Raw genomic sequence first — 19,770 nt, forward strand, 5'->3', positions numbered from 1 at the left:
CAACAAAGTAACTGCACTGTAATGTGAAATGGGTAGATTAATGGTCATACTGCAGCATGAATAAAAGTTTACATTTATTAACATTAAGTATCTCCACCTCCAGCTTCTCAGGGTTATCAAAAATTAAGCTTTGCTTTACAGTGACAGATAATCGAAATGTCAGTACTCTGGCCTTCTGATATCAACTTCTGTTTACCCTATGTGAGCAGGGTTGTTTTAAACAAACAAACAAACAAACAAACTTATGACACTGAAGAACAAGTCATGTGTTTACTATGTGTGGTTCTACAGTTATTACCCATGTGACTTGACCACATTATTGGCTTTAGCTAAAGACCTTGTTTTACTTCAGAAAAACATTACAACTTACACAGTCAGCTCAAATGTGACTCAAAAGTTTTGGGTGTGTGCGTGTGTTTAAAAAAAATGGCAGTGGCAACTAAACTAATGGAAATGTTTCTATACTGTTTTAAAAAATCCTCCTACAAACACTTTTATTTTAAAAATAAATTTTCACTTGCAATATTTGTAACCCATATTTAACACCATTCAGTTTTTGCAAAAGAACATGAAACTGACTAGAAATAAGTTATAAATCAAAGGTTAGTCATTTCCACTAATCTGTGTTGGGGGGAAAAAACAAAATGTAAATTAAAAACTTTAACGCTAAAAGGTAAATTTGATTTTAAAAATTCTTTCAACTTCTATAAGCTTATGTATTTGTAAAATAAATAAGGAGAATTACTTAATTATACTAATATAATTTGTACATGTAAGGCTGTTTTTGCTCTTCTGGCTTTTCTGAGTTTTAAATTGGGTTATCTTTTCTACTTTTTTATTACTGGAATGTTTAAATTTAACCCCACTTCCCATTTGCAAAAATGTAATAACAAAAAGTTGTAGGAAATACTGACCTACAGCTTTCAGAGTAGCAGCCATGTTAGTCTGTATTCGCAAAAAGAAAAGGAGTACTTGTGGCACCTTAGAGACTAACAAATTTATTAGAGCATAAGCTTTCGTGAGCTACAGCTCACTTTATGACCTACAGCTGTTTTGATTTTTTTTTTTTTTTGGTTAATATTTGTCTCAGGCTATCCTTAAGCTTAGACTTACTCTCCTCTCATTCCACCACGTACTCTCCTTTTCTTTCTGCTCCTATCTTCCTACTTGGATTTCCTAAGTAATATCCCTGTGATTTCTCAAGCCTGCACTGTTCTATGTATCACACATGTTGTAGATCCTGATCTCATGAGATCTTCTACATCTCTGAATCCTGAAGTCTATAATCCCACTGATTTTAAGTTTCCATACTCACTACTGGCATATTATGATTTTTGTTGACACTGGCTGTTGCCTCGATCCCATACATCTATAAAGGAAAACTTAGTCCCCACTTAAAATCTAGATCAGATACAATTGAAGCGGTGCAAATTCAAATGCACCACTGTTTTTAAAATTCTTAATTTAATTCATAGAGATTCTGTGCCCTACTCTGTAAATGTTGCTGTATTATCAACTACAAACACTGAAAAAGCAGCAGCTCTCCCTACCTCCCTCCCAAAAATAATGGGGTTGCCTTAGAAATCATGTGTTTTTAAAAATATGTATTTTGGATTATTTTGATTTGTCTTCTGCTATTAGTGTTGAGAGTTTGTGTTTTTAAGCTTTTCATTGCAATATTGCAGAATCTTCTTTTAGCTCAAGTGGCAGGAGCCTGGGCTTTTGGAGCTGCAGGAATGACTTGTGTCCCTGCTATAGTTGCATGGGACTGAGGGACTGCAGTGTAGTTGTAGCAGTGTTGGGCCCAGGATATTAGAGAGACAAGGTGGATGAGGTAATATCTTATTGGACCAGTATAGGACCTGAAGAAGAGCTCAGTGTAAGTTTGTCTCTCTTACCAAGAGAAGTTGGTCCAGTAAAATATATTACCTCACTTCCCCCCCACCCCTGTCATGTACAGCACAGCAACAGCCATAAAGGTCTCCATGGCTGCAGATGTAGTTATATATGGGAATGAAAAAGGTGGAGAGTGTATAGGGGGTTGGCAAGGAGACCAACCTGCATGGGGGTAGCTACAGAGGAAAAGGAATGTTAAGGGCCCAGGCCTATTACTGTTCATAGCCCTTCACTGTTCATAGTACCACTTGCCTAGCTGGTACCAGGTGGTCTGTCACTACACATAGCACCCCATGTTGGGCCTGTACAGGGTGGCCCGTTGCTGTTCATAGCACTGAATGCCTGTTCTGTACAGCATGACCTGTCACTGTTCACAGCATAGCATGCCTGAGCTGTTCATGGTGACCCATCATGGTTCTGAGCACCCCATGCACAGGTTCTATGGGATGGTCTTGGGCCATCATTGTTAAGAGATTGTTGCACAGCTGGGCTGTACAAGATGATCTGTAACTGTTTGCAGTGTGGATGCCAACTCTCCAGGATTGTCCTGGAGTCTCCAGAAATTAAAAATTAATGTTTAATTAAAGATTACATCATGTGATGAAACCTCCAGGAATGCGTTTAACCAAAATTGGTAACTGTACTTTGCACCACTGCATGCCACAGCTGTACATGGTGATGTGTCATTGTTCATATTACCGCACACCGGGGCTCTCCCTTGTGGCCTGTGCCTTGCCACTACTCATAGCATGGTACGCACCTAATGATCTGTGGCCTGTTTGTGTTCATAACACCGCAGGCCTGGGCTGTGCATGATGAACTTGGGCCTGTCAGTGGTTCAGCACAGGATGTCAGGGCTGTACAGGTTGGCCAGTCTCTGTTCATAGTAGTGCAGCCTAGGGCTGCATGAGATGGATTTAGCCCATCGCTGGCCAAAGCAATGTACACCTGGCCTGCAACTGGAACACCTGGGTTGAAAAGGGATCGTGGCGGCTCCAGTCAGCGGCACGCAGCGGGGCTGGCAGCTTTCCTATTAGCCTCCGTGCCAGGCGCCCCCTGGGAAGCAGCTGACATCCCTCATCCGGCTCCTACGCATAGGGGCCGCCAGGAGGCTCCTTGCACTTCTCTCGTTTGCAGGCATTGCCCTACTCCAGCTCCCACGGGCTGCGTTTCCCAGCCCATTGGAGTGCGGCGCCGGTGCTTGGGGCTGGAACAGTGCGTGGAGCCCCGTGTCTCCCCCACCTAGGAACTGGACACCGCCGATGGGACTTTTAACAGCTCGCTTGGCAGTGCTGGCCGGAGCTACCAGGGTCCCTTCTCAGCCAGGGGTTCTGGTCGACAACCGGCTGCCTGGCAACCCTCAACGCGCCCCTCGGTTGTCGGGGTGGCCTGTCGCTGTCACAGCCTCGCGCTGCCCCCCGGTCTGTACATAGTGGCTTTGGGCCCATTGCTGGTCATGGCAATGCCCACCTGGGCCTGTCTGGGTGTCCCGTGACGACGGGGGGCCAGTGGTCTGGGACCGTTCAGAGCACCGCCCCCAGCGCTGCTGCTCCCGCACACGCCCCGAGCCGGGAGCAGGTTGATCGGGGCCCAGCCCCGCGCCCACAGAGGTCGCCCCTACGTTCCGGGTACCCCGCTATGGGGGAGGGGTGACCGCCAAGGGCCTGGCCGCCCCGCCCATGGGGGCGGGGTCAGGCCGCCCCGCTCCGCCCACAGCCCAGTGCGGCCCCCCCCCCCTCCCCGCCAGCCTCCTTCCGGACCAATCCCACTGCCCGCGTTCCCGAGCTGATACCCAATCGTGAAAGCCGAAACTCAGGGCCAAAACAGCCAATGGACGGCTAGGCGGGGCGGGGCTGAGGGCAGTAGCCGGGTGGGGGGAGCGGCGGATGAGGACGGGGTTGGGGGTGAGGCGTGCAGCGTGCGCATGTCTAGGCGGGGCCTGGGCGAGAGGCAGGCGGCTCTCGGTGACGTCATTCCCTCGGGCCGGCCAGGCCGGGCCCGGCGCGCGCGCGCGGGTGCGAGCGAGGCGGAAGGCGCGGGCTGGGCTGGGCTGGGCTGGGGAGAGGAGGAAGAGGCGGCCGCAGGGAGTTGAACTGGTGTGTGAGAGGAGCGGGGGACTAGTTCGGGGAGAGGGCCATGGTGGGGAGGCAAAGGGCACAGGGCCGGGGGGAGGCTCTCTGCGTTCTGGGGCAAGGTTTGTCTGGGGCAGGGGCTGTGTGTGGGGGAGGGGTTCTGGGGCAGGGTCTGTGGGGGCAGGGGCTGTGTGTGTGTGTGGGGGAGGGGTTCTGGGGCAGGGGCTGTGTGTGGGGGAGGGGTTCTGGGGCAGGGGCTGTGGGGGCAGGGTCTGTGTGTGTGGGGGGGGGGAGGGGTTCTGGGACAGGGGCTGTGGGGGCAGGGTCTGTGTGTGTGTGTGGGGCGGGGGGTTTCGGGTGTGTAAAGGGGGAGAAGTGGTGGTGGGGGGGGGTTGTTCAGTATGTTTCAGGACCCTAGCAGTAACAGACTGTGCTGAGTGCGTGCACACTGGACGGTGCCCAGCTTGTGCTGACATCTTGATTTATGTTGAATAGTCCTTGGTGCTGCCGTTCCCTCATCAGATGTAAATTACGGATATTACACATCTCTGCGTAGAGCAGACTTTTTGTTGTTGCCCCATGAGAAAAATATCTTGATTGCAACATGTACAAAGTGGAGCTCAAGATTTTCTCGCATATGTATAGACACTGGCCAGCCTCTTGGTACCTTCCATATCCTGGTTGGTCAAGAGTAGGATAGCAGTTTTTTGAGATTTCATTCCTGGCAAGTATTGAGAAATGTATTTAATCTCAGAGCTGTCTTGCTGAGGCTGCTCCCTGAAAAAGAAAGACAATCCTGATCACGAGCATCTTCACCTCTCATCTTTCTGCCAAACTAAGTTGAAATGGTTCTCATTTCTTTGGTTGTGATAGCATCCATGTTGCTGATAACATACCAGTAAAAATGTGCTTCCCTTTATTCTCTCATATCGTCAAGATCCCCCACATACTGAAGTGGGAGAAAAGCATGATTTAACTCTACAGTACTATCAGTATCAAAACTTCCTTGTACGGTGTTCTGTTCCAGATTTAAGAAATGGCACAAAATAGAAATACCTTGAGCACTGGTGAACTTTTAGTTTCCAAATGAATGTACAAGGCGTAGCCCCTACTGCTGTTAATGAGGTTTTGAGAATTTTTTTAAATTGTGATTATGGTTTGACACACTGTAGCTGTAAATACATATGTATCATACTGCTCTGACCAAAGTCAATATGAAGCAAAGGCAGAATTGGCCTTAAATAGGCTGTTCTATATATGAACGTAGGTTTTGGTGTATTTTATTCTCCTTGGCCCATTACTTCTGTAATTTCTTCCTTTAAGAGTCTGTCCCTGTTTTTTGCACAGTTATCTGTAGTGAGTTTCTTTAGCAATGCAAATAATATTTCACAAATATTTCTCGGATACATTTGTTCTGAGTAAAAAGAAAAGGAGTACTTGTGGCACCTTAGAGACTAACAAATTTATTTGAGCATAAGCTTTCGGGAGCTACAGCTCACTTCATTGGATGCATTCATTGGAAAATACAGTGGGGAGATTTATATACACACACAGAGAAATGAAACAATGGGTTTTATCATACACACTGTAAGGAGAGTGATCACTTAAGATGAGCTATTACCAGCAGGAGCCGGGGGGGGGGGCGCAGAAGGGAGGAAGAAAACCTTCAGTGGTGATAATCAAGGTGGGCCATTAACAGCAGTTGACAAGAACGTCTGAGGAACAGTGCGGGGTTGGGGGGAATAACAGGGGGAAATAGTTTTACTTTGTGTAATGACCCATCCATTCCCAGTCTTTATTCCAGCCTAAGTTACTTGTATCCAGTTTGCAAATTAATTCCAATTCAGCAGTCTCTCGTTGGAGTCTGTTTTTGAAGTTTTTTTGTTGCAGAATAGCCACTCTCAGGTCTGTAATCGAGTGACCAGAGAGATTGAAGCGTTCTCCAACTGGTTTGTGAATGTTATAATTCTTGGCATCTGATTTGTGTCCATTTAATCTTTTATGTAGAGACTGTCCAGTTTGGCCAATGTACATGGCAGAGGGGCATTGCTGGCACATGATGGCATATATCACATTGGTAGATGCGCAGGTGAACGAGCCTCTGATAGCGTGGCTGATGTGATTAGGCCCTATGATGGTGTCCTATGAATAGATATGTGGACAGAGTTGGCAACGGGCTTTGTTGCAAGGATAGGTTCCTGGGTTAGTGGTTCTGTTGTGTGGTTGCGGGTGAGTATTTGCTTCAGGTTGGGGGGCTGTCTGTAAGCAAGGACTGGCCTGTCTCCCAAGATCTGTGAGAGTGATGGGTCTCCTTCAGGATAGGTTGCAGATCCTTGATGATGCGTTGGAGAGGTTTTAGTTGTGGGCTGAAGGTGATGGCTAGTGGCGTTCTGTTATTTTCTTTGTTGGGCCTGTCCTGTAGTAGGTGACTTCTGGGTACTCTTCTGGCTCTGTCAATCCGTTTCTTCACTTCAGCAGGTGGGTATTGTAGTTGTAAGAATGCTTGATAGAGCTCTTGTAGGCGTTTGTCTCTGAGGGGTTGGAGCAAATGCAGTTGTATCGTAGAGCTTGGCTGTAGACAATGGATCGTGTGGTGTGATCTGGGTGAAAGCTGGAGGCATGTAGGTAGGAATAGCGGTCAGTAGGTTTCCGGTATAGGGTGGTGTTTATGTGACCATCGCTTTTTAGCACTGTAGTGTCCAGGAAGTGGATCTCTTGTGTGGACTGGTCCAGGCTGAGGTTGATGGTGGCATGGAAATTGTTGAAATCATGGTGGAATTCCTCAAGGGCTTCTTTTCCATGGTTCCAGATGATGAAATGTCATCAATGTAGCGCAAGTAGTGTAGGGGCATTAGGGGACGAGAGCTGAGGAAGCATTGTTCTAAGTCAGCAATAAAAATGTTGGCATATCGTGGGGCCATGTGGGTACCCATCGCAGTGCCGCTGATTTGAAGGTATAAATTGTCCCCAAATGTGAAATAGTTATGGGTGAGGACAAAGTCACAAAGTTCAGCCACCAGGTTAGCCGTGACATTATCAGGGATCCATTACAATCTATATACCACACAGACTATGCTGACAGCTTGTGCCACACGCTCTCAAGGAAACTGCGGAACCACCTGTACTGGATACAAGTAATTTAGGCTGGAATAGAGACTGGGAGTGGATGGATTATTAAACAAAGTAAAACTATACACACACACACACGTATGATAAAACCCATTGTTTCATGTTCTCTCTGTGTGTGTGTGTGTGTGTGTGTGTGTATAAATCTCCCCACTGTATTTTCCACTGAATGCATCCGATAAAGTGAGCTGTAGCTCATGAAAGCTTATGCTCAAATAAATTTGTTAGTCTCTAAGGTGCCACAAGTACTCCTTTTCTTTTTGCTAATACAGACTAACACGGCTGCTACTCTGAAACCTGTCATTTGTTCTGAGTGTAGCAGTGCATCAAATGAGATGGTCCAAAAGATTCTGGGGCATCATCATTTTCCAGATGGTAAGCTCTTCAGAGAAAGAACTGTCTTTTTGTTTGTGAAAGTGTACTAAATGCTTAAGGCACTATGGAAATAACATTAAACCTAGAACGCCATGAAAAGGACATGTTCTACAGAGCTATATTTGAGATGTGAGACTTGCAGTTGAATTCAGATGCATGCTACTCAGTCCAACCTTCCATCAGTTCATGCTATACTTAATACCTAGTAGGCTACATCTAGACCAGTAAAGATCCTGAAGTCCTATTGGTATTTGCTGCTACAACTCTGTTATCTTGTACACTGTATTTTAAACATTTTAATAACTTGGTTGAAATTTTAAGAGGCAGGGGAGGGCAAAGACTGTACAGTCCAGCTGTAGAATATTCCAACCATGTCAATAGTGCCTTGCTAGAAAGAATAGGGTTGAATGGCTAGTGGCTCTTCCTTCAACAGTATTGATTAGTTAAAATTCCCCATAAGTTGTTATGACTTACATCAAAGTGAACTCTCATTCTGCATCAAACCATCTGATGAGAACACTTGAGCCATTTTCTGTTACAAATGGGCAACAATTATTGGAGAAATGTTAGAAGATGGTATGTCTCTGAAGACACCTACATCATAGTGCATGCTGTTTGTCCTTTATAACTGTTTGGCTGTTAGATAAAATCACATGCAGTAGCATATCATGCTACATACTGCAGCACATACTTCTCTAAAATATGAAACCAAGTGATCTATAACTCTACCACTAGACTTGGATAGGTGACTTTTAAAAAAAAAAAACAACAACAAACCATATCAGTCTCTCATCTCTGACCAGTATATAATAATTTTCCATAGAATCCCTGCCTCATTCAATGCACAGAAAGGATGGTAGTCACTGAGGCCTGGCCTACTCTGGTGGGGGGGGAGGGGCAGAGAATTGATATAAGTTACATAACTTCAGCTATGTGAATAACGTAACTGAAGTCGACATACTTAGATCTATTTACTGTGGTGTCTTCACTGCGGTAAGTTGACTGCTGATGCTCCCCCGTCGACTCCACCTGCACCTCTCGCTCCGGTGGAATACCGGAGTCGACGGGAGAGTGCTTAGCAGTCGATATATTGCGTCTTCACTAGACGCAATAAATCAACCCCTGCTGGATTGATGGCTCTGGAGGTAAGTGTAGACATGCCCTAAGAGAGCAGCAATTCAGTATTTCTTTTTATCCGAATCAATAAGTGTATAATCCCATGCCTTATTTACTGCAACATTCAAACTCTGCATTGGATATAGAAGTATTAATTTCCTCATGGTCTTTTCTCTGGTGCCCATCACTGTAGTAGCGGATAATGCTTCACAAACATGAATTAATTTCTTCACAATATCCATGGGAAGTAAGGTGGTATGTATGTATTATCCCCATTTTACACATGGGGAGTGAAGTCCAAAATTGTCAAGGGTGATAAAAGTTTTATAGGCCTTTATATGTTCAGACTACAGGTCCCATTGAGTTGCAATTGAGAATGCTAAGCACTTCTGAAAATGAATCCCCAGGTATCTCATATTGGGTACGCAGAAAATGAGGAACACAGTTAATGGCCACCTGTGAATATTTTGGTTTATGCGACTTGCCCAGAATCTCACCGCTAACAGGAACTCTGTGACAGAGGCAGGGATAGAATCCAGTTCTTCAGAGTGGTGGTTAAAGAAGCCTCATTTCCTGCATAATCCCCTGCCTCAATTGCTGCATAACTTCCTACTTCTGCAATAGATGAGGTAGAGGTCCTACAGATAAGTCTCCTTCATTATACAATCCTGGTTCATTCCCTGAATACTGTCCATCTTGTGCATTGAATGAAATGGGGTCTGTCACACCACTTCAGTTATCCTTCACCAGCATTGTGTTTTGTTGTGGTGGTCAAGCAGGCTACCCCCTGTAGTACTATTTACATATATTTACCATCCCCCCAGCCATCTCCCCACTTGCTTCTGGAGATGGGAACAGGACTAGCAACAGCCAGTTCTGACTATCTCTGTCTTTCTCGGGCTTTCTGCCTCTCAATTAATTTATATGCTCCCAGCTGCTAGGGTTGCTTCCCTCTGAAATGATCCCCTCAGCCATAGCTCAGTTAATTGGTCTCAATAAACTTATATTGGTGGGGATTTGAGTCTCAGGCTGAGTCAGCTCCTGACTCAGTATATACTTTCCAAAGGACCCTGTAACAGTATGATCATGTAATTAAAGACTGTCATAATGCCTAAGCAAAAGGGGGCCAAATTAACTTTGTGCAGGCAACCTTAATTCTGGCATTTCCTCACTTTTGCGTGTTCAATTTTGCAATCGTAACATTCTTTTAATACATATACATCTGTATATATATGTGTGTATATGTATAATACAAATTTCCTAAGTTTTAAAGAAAGCAAACTGAAAAAAACAGAAACCATATTGACCACTATATGGGTCATGAGTAGAATTGCAATCTTTAGACCCCCAGCACAGACCTCTTGCCACATGAGCTAATTAACTGTAGTGGTAGTAGGCTGCTGTCCTCTGTGACCTAGCCAGAATAGATTGATGAAAGACATACTTTCTTAGTCTGTTTCACAGCTATTTGCTACACATAAAGAGGAATGATGTTTCTCAGGAATTCTGAGTTCAGTTCAAAGTTCAGGAAGAGAGTGTTCTCTGGTGGTTATTGATCTTTTTTTATATCCTGTGCTCCCAGTGTCAAAAATCGAGGTGAGGTTGAATTAAGCTAATCATTTACTGTTTCCACGTGTCAGATGTAGAGAAAGTAACACTAATGAATTGTCCGAGTAAGAGGGTGTTAGGTTATAAATTAACAAGATAATGCTTGTCAGCAATTTATCTTTAAGAATTTAATTTTAATCTTAGATTTTCATTTTGTCATATGACTTTTAACATATAGCACTTGCAGTTTTTGTGGCCCGTATTCAAGAAACATCGCTATCCACAAAATCACTTGAGCACCTGCTTAATTTGAACTCAGTAGAGCTCAAACACAAGTTCTTTCATGAACTGGGTCCTAAAATGGAATATATACATTATATTGCAACAGAAATATCACGGAAGCTAGTTAAGTGACATGGCATTTTAATGCACTAGCCTTTGATTTTTTTAGACATTAGTTTGATCACCAGGAAAACCAGTTCTTCACGGACAGTTTTCCACATCATTAAACATAATTTGAAGTCTTCTCAAAACATGAATTACTGAATACTGGAATATCTTGGATGCACTACGGTGCTGTCGAAACATTGTGGCCCAGATCCTCAAAGGTATTTGAGGATCTCGGCCCATGTAAAATTTTGTCTAGGAACTGCATGTGCTTTTAGTTCTAGCCAATGCTGTCAATATCTCTTTACGACACTAAAATGCACTATGCAATGTCTGGTTATTACTATGCCATCATTGTTTGAATGACTGTAGTCATAGTTTAGAGTTTGGTTCAGTTACTACTTGGAATAAACTCTTATTTGTAAATGTTTGGGGGAGGTCTATATTTTACAGAAAATATAGATTTTACTGTAATCTGCTGTTGCTTCCGCTTGGTTCTGTAGTGAAGTACTGTAGGATCTCAACTATCCCAACACTAGAAATTATTCATATCATCGGGAGTCAATTTAAAGAAAAATACTGTAACAAAATGTTCAATAAAGGCTCCTCTTCTCCATCATTTGCTGAAACCATTCATGGTTTATTTTTTATTTGGCCTTAGCAGCACTTTCCTTTGACATGTAAAGTCTTAAAGTTTTCTTTTATTCTTCTGTAGTGTCTGTAATTGTGAACACCCATCTCCTTCCCTCATACAGCCAGAACTATCGCACTCTTCTTTTTTCCAAATCTGTCCGTTATTGCCAAAATCTCTTGCACAGCTTTTCAACAAGAATGAATAAATACAAATGAATAAGTGCCTTATAACTGGTAAGCAATTCACAAATTGGCAAAGTGACCTCATAAAGTCATAGATTCTAAGGCCTGAAAGGAACATTATGATCATCCAGTCTGACCTTCTATATAATACAGGCCATAGAGCTTCCCAAGAATAATTCTTAGTGTATATTTTTTAGAAAAACATCCACTCTTGATTTAAAAATTGGCAGTGATGGAGAATCCACCACAATCCTTTGGAAACTGTTCTGATGGTTAATTACTCTCATCCTTAAACATTTACACTTTATTTCCAATCTGAATTTGTCTACCTTCAATTTCCAGCCATTGGATTGTATTATAACTTTCTCTGCTAGATTGAAGAGCCCATTATTAAATATTTTTTCATCATGTAAATATGTGTAGATTTTAATCAAGTCACCCTTCAACCTTTTCTTTGTTAGACTCAAGGAGCTCAATCTGTTTAGCATATCTCTATAAGGTATGTTTTCTAATCCGTTAATCATTCTTGTGGCTCTTTTCTGAATCCTCTCCAATTTATAAACATCCTTTTTTGAATTGTATGTCCTAGACTGGACACAGTTTTACAGCAGGGTCTCACCAGTGCCAACTACGGAGTTAAAATAACCTCTCTACTCCTCAAAATTCCCCTGTTTATGCATCAGCTCTTTTGGCCATAGTGTCACACTTGGAGCTGATGTTCAGTTGATTATCCATCACAACCCCAAATCTTTTTCAGAGTCATTGCTTCCCAGAATAGAGTCCCCCAGCCTGTAAGTATGGCCTGCACTCTTTGTTCCTAGATGTATACATTTACTCTATTAAAACACACATTGTTTACTTGTGCCCGGTTAACCAAGCAATCCAGATCAATCTGTATCGGTCACTTGTCCCCTTCATTATTTATAACTCCTCTGAATAAACTAAAATTAGCAAATTGTTTTCTAGACAGGGAGATGTGTTGGCTGTTCCTCAGATAGGCAGGTTCAGCTACTAGTGATTTTTGGCAGGTTTCAGAGTAGCAGCTGTGTTAGTCTGTATTCACTAAACGAAAAGGAGTACTTGTGGCACCTTAGAGACTAACACATTTATTTGAGCATAAGCTTTCGTGAGCTACAGCTCACTTCATCGGATGCATCCGATGAAGTGAGCTGTAGCTCACGAAAGCTTATGCTCAAATAAATTTGTTAGTCTCTAAGGTGCCACAAGTACTCCTTTTCGTTTAGTGATTTTGGATAATCAAGGAGCCTAATCTAATAAGCATGAGGTTATGTCTGTTATGGAAGTGATGGAGATAGTAGAAATTAGCATTATGATTTTCTTACAGGATCTGAAAGGACAAGCAGATGGGTTATGAAAGCACTACCACTTGTTCAAAAAACACACGTCTATTACTAGCAAACCTGATAAAAATTCTTCAAAACTTGTATTAGGTAAGTGGATTTGTTTTAGTTTATGTAGTTTCCACAGTTAGTATACTGTATGCACCAACCCGAGAAGGAGAATAATGGATTTAAGACAAAGTCAGGTGAGCAGCTGAACAGATAGGTTGCGTGTTACATAATTCCATCATGCTTTGGGAACTCCGATGGGGCCCAAAATTCTAGTGCTATATTAATTTGAGAAGGGGTAGTGTCTCGGCATGACATCTGTTGTGGAGTGTGGTGCAGACTTTAAAACTTGCTAGATTTTTGAAGAGCAAACACAGGTGTGTGTTGTGTGACAAGTGACTTGACTTCTGTGTTTGGAGATAGTGATGCCCGTCCTCAGATTTGGAATCATTGTCTTGATAATGCCAACCCTAAATGTTTACAACTCTTGATTCAGGCCCTCCAGAAAAGCATGAGAGTAGCTTAAAATCATGAGATTTTAAAAAAATGTTGGGCTGTTTATTTGCCTTCCAAATTTCTGAACTTTTAGGGAATACTGGGGTCATGTTTTCAAGCTTTGTGTCACAACAATGAGGGCCAGAAACTTACTTTTTTAATGAAAACTGAGATTCTATGTAATCCCTTGATTCCAAGAATTGAACCTCTAAGAAAAACAATAAATATGGTGAGATTCGTGATGAAATTGTGAGAGTTGGCAATGTTGTTGTCAGAAATGTTTAAAACTTCATTTAAGTCTTCATTGTAATGCCAAAAACAGAAGATAATTTTCCTAATACAGTAATGTGTGCTGGTAAAATAGTGAGGGGATTAGAATTGCATGATTGTCCAAAGGTAGTTCTTCACATGTTCTTGTAATGATGAGATAATTCGGCATTACTTCTATCAAATTACTGTATTAAACTTTAAAAGCTTTGATTCTCTAGTTTCATGAGGATGGTGTTTCAAATATTCATTGACTGATGGTCAGTTAGTGACACCAAGTGGATTTATTAGAGAATAACATGTTCCATTGATGAGACATGCTGAGACATCTTCTTTGCACATGTAATGAAGGCATCAGTGGGAACTCCAGTTAAGGTTGAATTGAGATGTATACTTAGTTCAGGACTAAAATCCTTATGCTTCACACTTCAGTGAGTAAAAATAGTTTAAAAATTTGGCAGAGGACAGTTGAATTTTCTATGTAGAAAGAATTTTCTTTGCAGAAGAGACATTTAATAATTCTCTCTTTTTCAAATTTTGCCCTGACAATCTTGCAGGGTTTTGGGGATGGGGGAGGCAGGCAGAGTCACTATTTAGGGAGGACAGGAGGGCACCTACCCCATCTCCCCCAAGTTTCATACCACATTATAATTTTACAAACAATACACGTATCTAAAACGTGACGTTTGTGCAGTAACATTCTTTTCGCTGATTTTCCCAGCCTGTTCCTACAAATCCCATAATCCACAGCCACCACCTCATGGTGCTCTTCACTTCAGTGGGAAGTGTATTAGCGCAGGGCATCAATTCTTGTGTTGAAACAGTCCTGTGTCTACATACACATTGGTGGAGGTTGGAAGAATTCTGCTTTTTAGACATGGTGTTCCATCCTTTCTGGTAAGTATGTTTTTTCAACGATATGTGTCATTATTTGGTCTCTTTGGTTAAAAAAATAATTCATTTAAGTAGCGCACATCATATTCAGTTGATTCTTTGGCCCATCACTTCAGTATTCACTGAAGTTCACAGACAGCTTCAGGCAGAGTCTGCTTCATTTTATAACATAATACCTTGTTTATTTGAATTACATGAAGAGTAAAAATAAGAAAACTCTCTGAACGCATAATGTGCCTATCTTCTAACTCATGTTCTTATAGTGTAAACGCTTGTTGCCCTGACAGCCTGAAAACATACACACACAATAATAGGCCAGCGATTTTTAAAGATTATTATAGTTTTAGACTAGTTTAGGGGATTGTTTTGTTGTTGTCTCTTCTTGCTACTTCCTGTCAAAATGTGCAATGCATATATACTCTCTGTAATTTTATTCTTTCAAAGTTTAAGGATTACATTACTGTTCTTTTAGTTTTTTTACAGGTCTGTGTATTTCATAATTTTCTCTTAAATTTAATTCTTTGAGTAGTAAGTTCTAAAATGTCTAACCTGCCCTGGCTGGAGTAATTATCATTATTACACTTATCATCTTCTGCTTTGTCATTCATTATTTAAAGTGATACAATCAAATAGTAGGTTTCAGAGTAGCAGCCGTGTTAGTCTGTATTCGCAAAAAGAACAGGGGGACTTGTGGCACCTTAGAGACTAACAAATTTATTAGAGCATAAGCTTTCGTGAGCTACAGCTCACTTCATCGGATGCATTTGGTGGAAAAAAACAAAAACAAAACAAAAAAAAAATTTCCACCAAATGCATCCGATGAAGTGAGCTGTAGCTCACGAAAGCTTATGCTCTAATAAATTTGATAGTCTCTAAGGTGCCACAAGTACTCCTTTTCTTTTTAATCAAATAGTAGTAACCTTCTAGAATGTAAACTTAGCTTGTGCTCACCTTAGCAGTGCTCAGTTTCAAGAAAAAAACTAAAGCAACTATCTAATGTAGATGAGTGTCATAACATTAATGAAATACCTAAGTTTAGACACTGTGCAGATGAAGGTTACAATTAAAAATGCAATTTGAAAATAAGCATCTGTAAAATAACTTAAAATTTGAATGAAAGAAAGAAAGAAATATGGTTCGAAGTCTGATACTATAGTAATGATGCATCCGATGAAGTGAGCTGTAGCTCACGAAAGCTTATGCTCTAATACATTTGTTAGTCTCTAAGGTGCCACAAGTACTGCTTTTCTTTTTGCGAATACAGACTAACACGGCTGCTACTCTGAAACCTATAGTAATGATGGAGTCAAATGTTAGTGAGTCATGTACATGATTGTGACTGGTAAATGTAAATGCCAAAATAATTAGAAAAATAAATCCCTGTTCTTAATGAAAGAGAAAAAAAACCTAAATCGCATATGTTAAAATACATTTTTAGTGGAGTGAAAAACAATTGACTAAAATAGAGTAGATCAGAGGTTCTCAAACTGTGGGTCACAACCCCATTTTAATAGGGTCATCAGGGATGGTGTTAGACTTGCAGAGGCCCAGGGCTGAAGCCTGAGCCCTACTGCTCTGGTCGAAACCAAAGCCTGAGGGGCTTCATCCCGGGGCAGTGGGGCTCAGACTTCAGCTTTAGCCCTGGACAGCGGGGCTCAGGTTACAGGCCCCCTACCTGGAGCTGAAGCCCTTGGGCTTGGGCTTTTGGCCCCCTCTCCCTTGTCCGCTGCACAGGATGGTGGGGCTCGAACTTTTGCCCCCCCCCTCCCCATCTGGGGTTGTGGAGCTCAGGTGGGCTCAGGCTTTGGCCCCTCCTCTTGGAGTTGTATAGTAATTTTTGTTGTCAGAAGGGGGTTGCTGTGCAATGAAGTTTGAGAATCGCTGGAGTAGATAATGGCAATAACACAGTGTGTGTCTGTTAAAGAGAGCCAGAGTTATTGCTTCAGTGTCTGATAGCCTGTTCCCTGAAGCATACCTCCATGAAGAGTTCCTTGTTGAATTCTGTGCATATACGCGGATGTCTTTTTTTTTTTTTTTTTTTTTTTTAAGGCAGGGTTATCTAACAGGGCTAAGCAGACAGCTGTCATGCTTTATATAGTGTTTGATTTGACTGACCATTTTTTCCTTTGGTTTCTTCAGTTTTATTTTGCAGAATGATTTGACTTCACCACTAATACACTCACTAACATCTGATTCACTTGTGCTACCATAAACCAAATCAGAGTAGGAAGTAGCAATAATTTCCAAGCCTTCCATGTAATTGGGGGGAAAGAAAAAAGGAAAAAAAATACTGTTTTATTTTTGCTTCATAGTATTTAATACATCTTTGTTTCATTTATTGCACAAGAATTCACTGCTTCATTGAAAGGCATTATTGTGTTGCCTTTAAATAATATTTAATTTAATAAAAATAAAAGAATAGTGTAGATTTTATTTTATTACTATTTTTGTATGTTTAAAAGCTGATTTAAAAAAAAATTTCCCATGTACAATGGCACCTCTACCACCACAGCAGAGGAATGTTTTATCATTTTTTAAAAGAAAGGCCCCTGAGTATGAGAACTGTGACAGTGAAGAACCATCCTTTAGGAAGCATTTGCACAGATCATTTTCAGGTAACATTGTCCTGCACTCAACACAGAAAAACAAACAGGATAATGATCCTTGTGCCAATATATCAATGGCTACCAACTACACATCTCAGGCTGTCCTGTGTGCTCGGACATCACCAGCGTGGGCAGAAGGTTTTGTTAAACAGAGTTTACCTGTTCATGACAGGAAAAACAACATCTCCACAGCTTATTTCACTGCACAAAGAGGAACAACCGATACAGCCTAAGGTTGACATTTCAATTGTAGTTGGTTTTCTTTGTACCCCTTTATTGAATACTCGGTTGTAGAGGATTCTGTTTTTGCTTTCCATGGCATCACTTTGCTACTCAAAGCACAATTGGACCAGGAGAACAATTCAACCACAGAACATTCATTGAGCATAGCTTTAAGAAATGGGAAGATTTTCATAGTTTGTTAAAACAACATCCATTCAGTTCCAGGCATACAGCAGTTTTCATTTCATGGCAAAACTACTTGAAACTTAGGAGCAGCAGTTCGAAAAGTGTTGCAGATCAACTTGTTTCCAGTTGGCAGGCTTCCATAGCTGAAAATTGCCAGCATATGGAAACACTCTTAAAGATATCCATGCTCTGCATAAAGAAAAGGAGTACCGGTGGCACCTTAGAGACTAACAAATTTATTAGAGCATAAGCTTTCGTGAGCTACAGCTCACTTCATCGGATGCATTAGTATTGCTTTTCCAGGGCATGATGAAATACATAACTCTAGCAATCAAGACAATTTCATGGAAATTCTTGAGCTGTTTGCTTCAACTCAGCCCAGCCTTTTGCATAGACTAAGAAGCAAGTATGGACACTGTGATCCAGTGTGTCTGGGGCAATCCTTACTGGAAATGCCATGGTCAGGGCAGGCTGCAAAAGGGAGAGCAGATACTTCCAAGACTGGTGGGTAACTCTGAAGTTAAACTCCCCAACCAGTCACAAATTGAGCTCTTGATCCCCCACACTGGTTATTGAGAAGCTGAAAAATGAAATCACACAGCCCCCTTTATTGCATTCCAGTTCTCTGGCTCCCAGTCAGCACATAGGTCCAGTACAGTGAGAAATTATTTAAACTCTGCTCGCATATATAAAATGTTCTTCTGATCCCAAAGGGTCAGCCACATTACCAGGTCAGTATAGGTTTGGATCTTACTCAAAATACCACACTGCCAGCCAATCCGTTGCTATCTAAAACTAAAGATTTATTATAAGGAAGAAAGAACAAGAAGAGAGATATTAAATGGTAAAGCAGTCACATACATACAAAGATTCAAAGTCCACATATCCGGCTCCTAGCAGTATTGGTGAGTTTACTGGCTTGAAAGTCCCTCTGGAACACATCCACAGCTTGGATGGGTCATTCAGTCCTTTGTTCAGAGCTTCATTTGTAGAAAGATTACTCCAGAGGTAAGAAGCAGGAATGAAGACAAAATGGAGAAGATGTCGCTGCCTTTTATAGTCTTTTGCCATGCAGCTTGTAATTCCTTTGTTCCAAACGCACACTCCCCAGCACATGGCCTGAAAGCCTTAGAGTTCTATCCATATGCATGCCCCTGCATGCCTTGCTGAGTCATAAGGTGTAGCCTTTGACCCTTTCAATGGGTTAATTGTACTGTTGATACTCCTTGATGAGCCGTCAAACAGGCTAAGCAGTGCTGATGCCAAACTGTCAGGGGGTATCACCCAGAAGCATAGCACAAGTTTGAAATACAGACATACATACATATCTCAGAGTAGCAGCCATGTTAGTCTGTATTTGCAAAAAGAAAAGGAGTACCTGTGGCACCTTAGAGACTAACAAATTTATTTGAGCGTAAGCTTTCGTGAGCTATAGCTCACTTCATCGGATGCATCCGATGAAGTGAGCTGTAGCTCACGAAAGCTTACGCTCAATTAAATTTGTTAGTCTCTAAGGTGCCACAGGTACTCCTTTTCTTTTAACATGCATATCTATAACTCATGATACAAACATATAAACAAGATTATTATACTTGGCAAATTATAACATTTTTGCAGATGTTACATGACGTATCTTGCACAACTCATTGCAATTTTACAATATTGGTGTTCATAATATCCTAAAGTGACCCCCAAATTCCATACAGCATCACAGACACTGTACCTCTCACCAGTACCAGAATGATTTAATATATTCTGCAGCAGAAGCCCTGAGAGAAAGCATTGTTGAAGAGGTTGGACAAGTCAAGTATTTTTCTGTCCTTGTTGATGAAACTAAAGATGCATCCAAAAAAAAAAAAGGAGCTGTGTCTCCTTTTTCCTGAATGATTCCTTTTCGACAGAAGTGTAAGAGTTCTGGGCTGTTTCCACATGGAAAAACTAAATGCTGAATCCTTTTTAAAAATGATTATTGAAGAACTACAGTATTTGAAGCTTGATATTAATTACATTGTTGCTCAGTGCTATGATGGAGCTTCTATCTGGGTGGGCAGTACAAGCTCAAATTCAGGAAAGGATTATGCCTGCCATTTATGTGCACTGCCATGCTTGCAGGCTTAATTTTGTCATTGCAGATACATATTCCAGCATCACCCAGTATCAGGAAGTCTTTGCATTTGCCAAGGAACTGTACATCTTTAGTAGTAGTTACAGGTTTCAGAGTAGCAGCCGTGTTAGTCTGTATTCGCAAAAAGAAAAGGAGTACTTGTGGCACCTTAGAGACTAACAAATTTATTAGAGCATAAGCTTTCGTGAGCTACAGCTCACTTCATCGGATGCATCCGATGAAGTGAGCTGTAGCTCACGAAAGCTTATGCTCTAATAAATTTGTTAATCTCTAAGGTGCCACAAGTACTC

The 19,770-nt window shown here is 41.7% G+C and overlaps 1 protein-coding gene across 15 annotated transcripts in view; it reads left to right on the plus strand.

Annotated features, from left to right (window-relative positions):
• The window catches only part of WDR89 (WD repeat domain 89), a 116,857-nt gene that overhangs the window by 52,055 nt on the left and 45,032 nt on the right, over nucleotides 1-19,770 (plus strand). For 7 of the 15 annotated variants that reach the window (XR_006282225.1, XR_006282226.1, XR_006282222.1 and 4 more), the window contains exons 1-3: nucleotides 3,850-3,992; nucleotides 12,682-12,787; nucleotides 14,169-14,344. The exons of 1 other annotated variant lie outside the window; for it this stretch is intronic. The gene's annotated coding sequence lies outside the window, so the exon portion shown is untranslated. Of the gene's footprint in view, nucleotides 1-3,849; nucleotides 3,993-12,681; nucleotides 12,788-14,141; nucleotides 14,345-14,984; nucleotides 15,021-19,573; nucleotides 19,636-19,770 lie in introns of those variants that run through there. 7 more of the 15 variants (XM_043516979.1, XM_043516978.1, XR_006282223.1 and 4 more) reach the window with 6 other exon arrangements.

The sequence above is a fragment of the Dermochelys coriacea genome, chromosome 6 (assembly GCF_009764565.3).
Source record: "Dermochelys coriacea isolate rDerCor1 chromosome 6, rDerCor1.pri.v4, whole genome shotgun sequence".
Classification (NCBI taxonomy): domain Eukaryota; kingdom Metazoa; phylum Chordata; order Testudines; family Dermochelyidae; genus Dermochelys; species Dermochelys coriacea.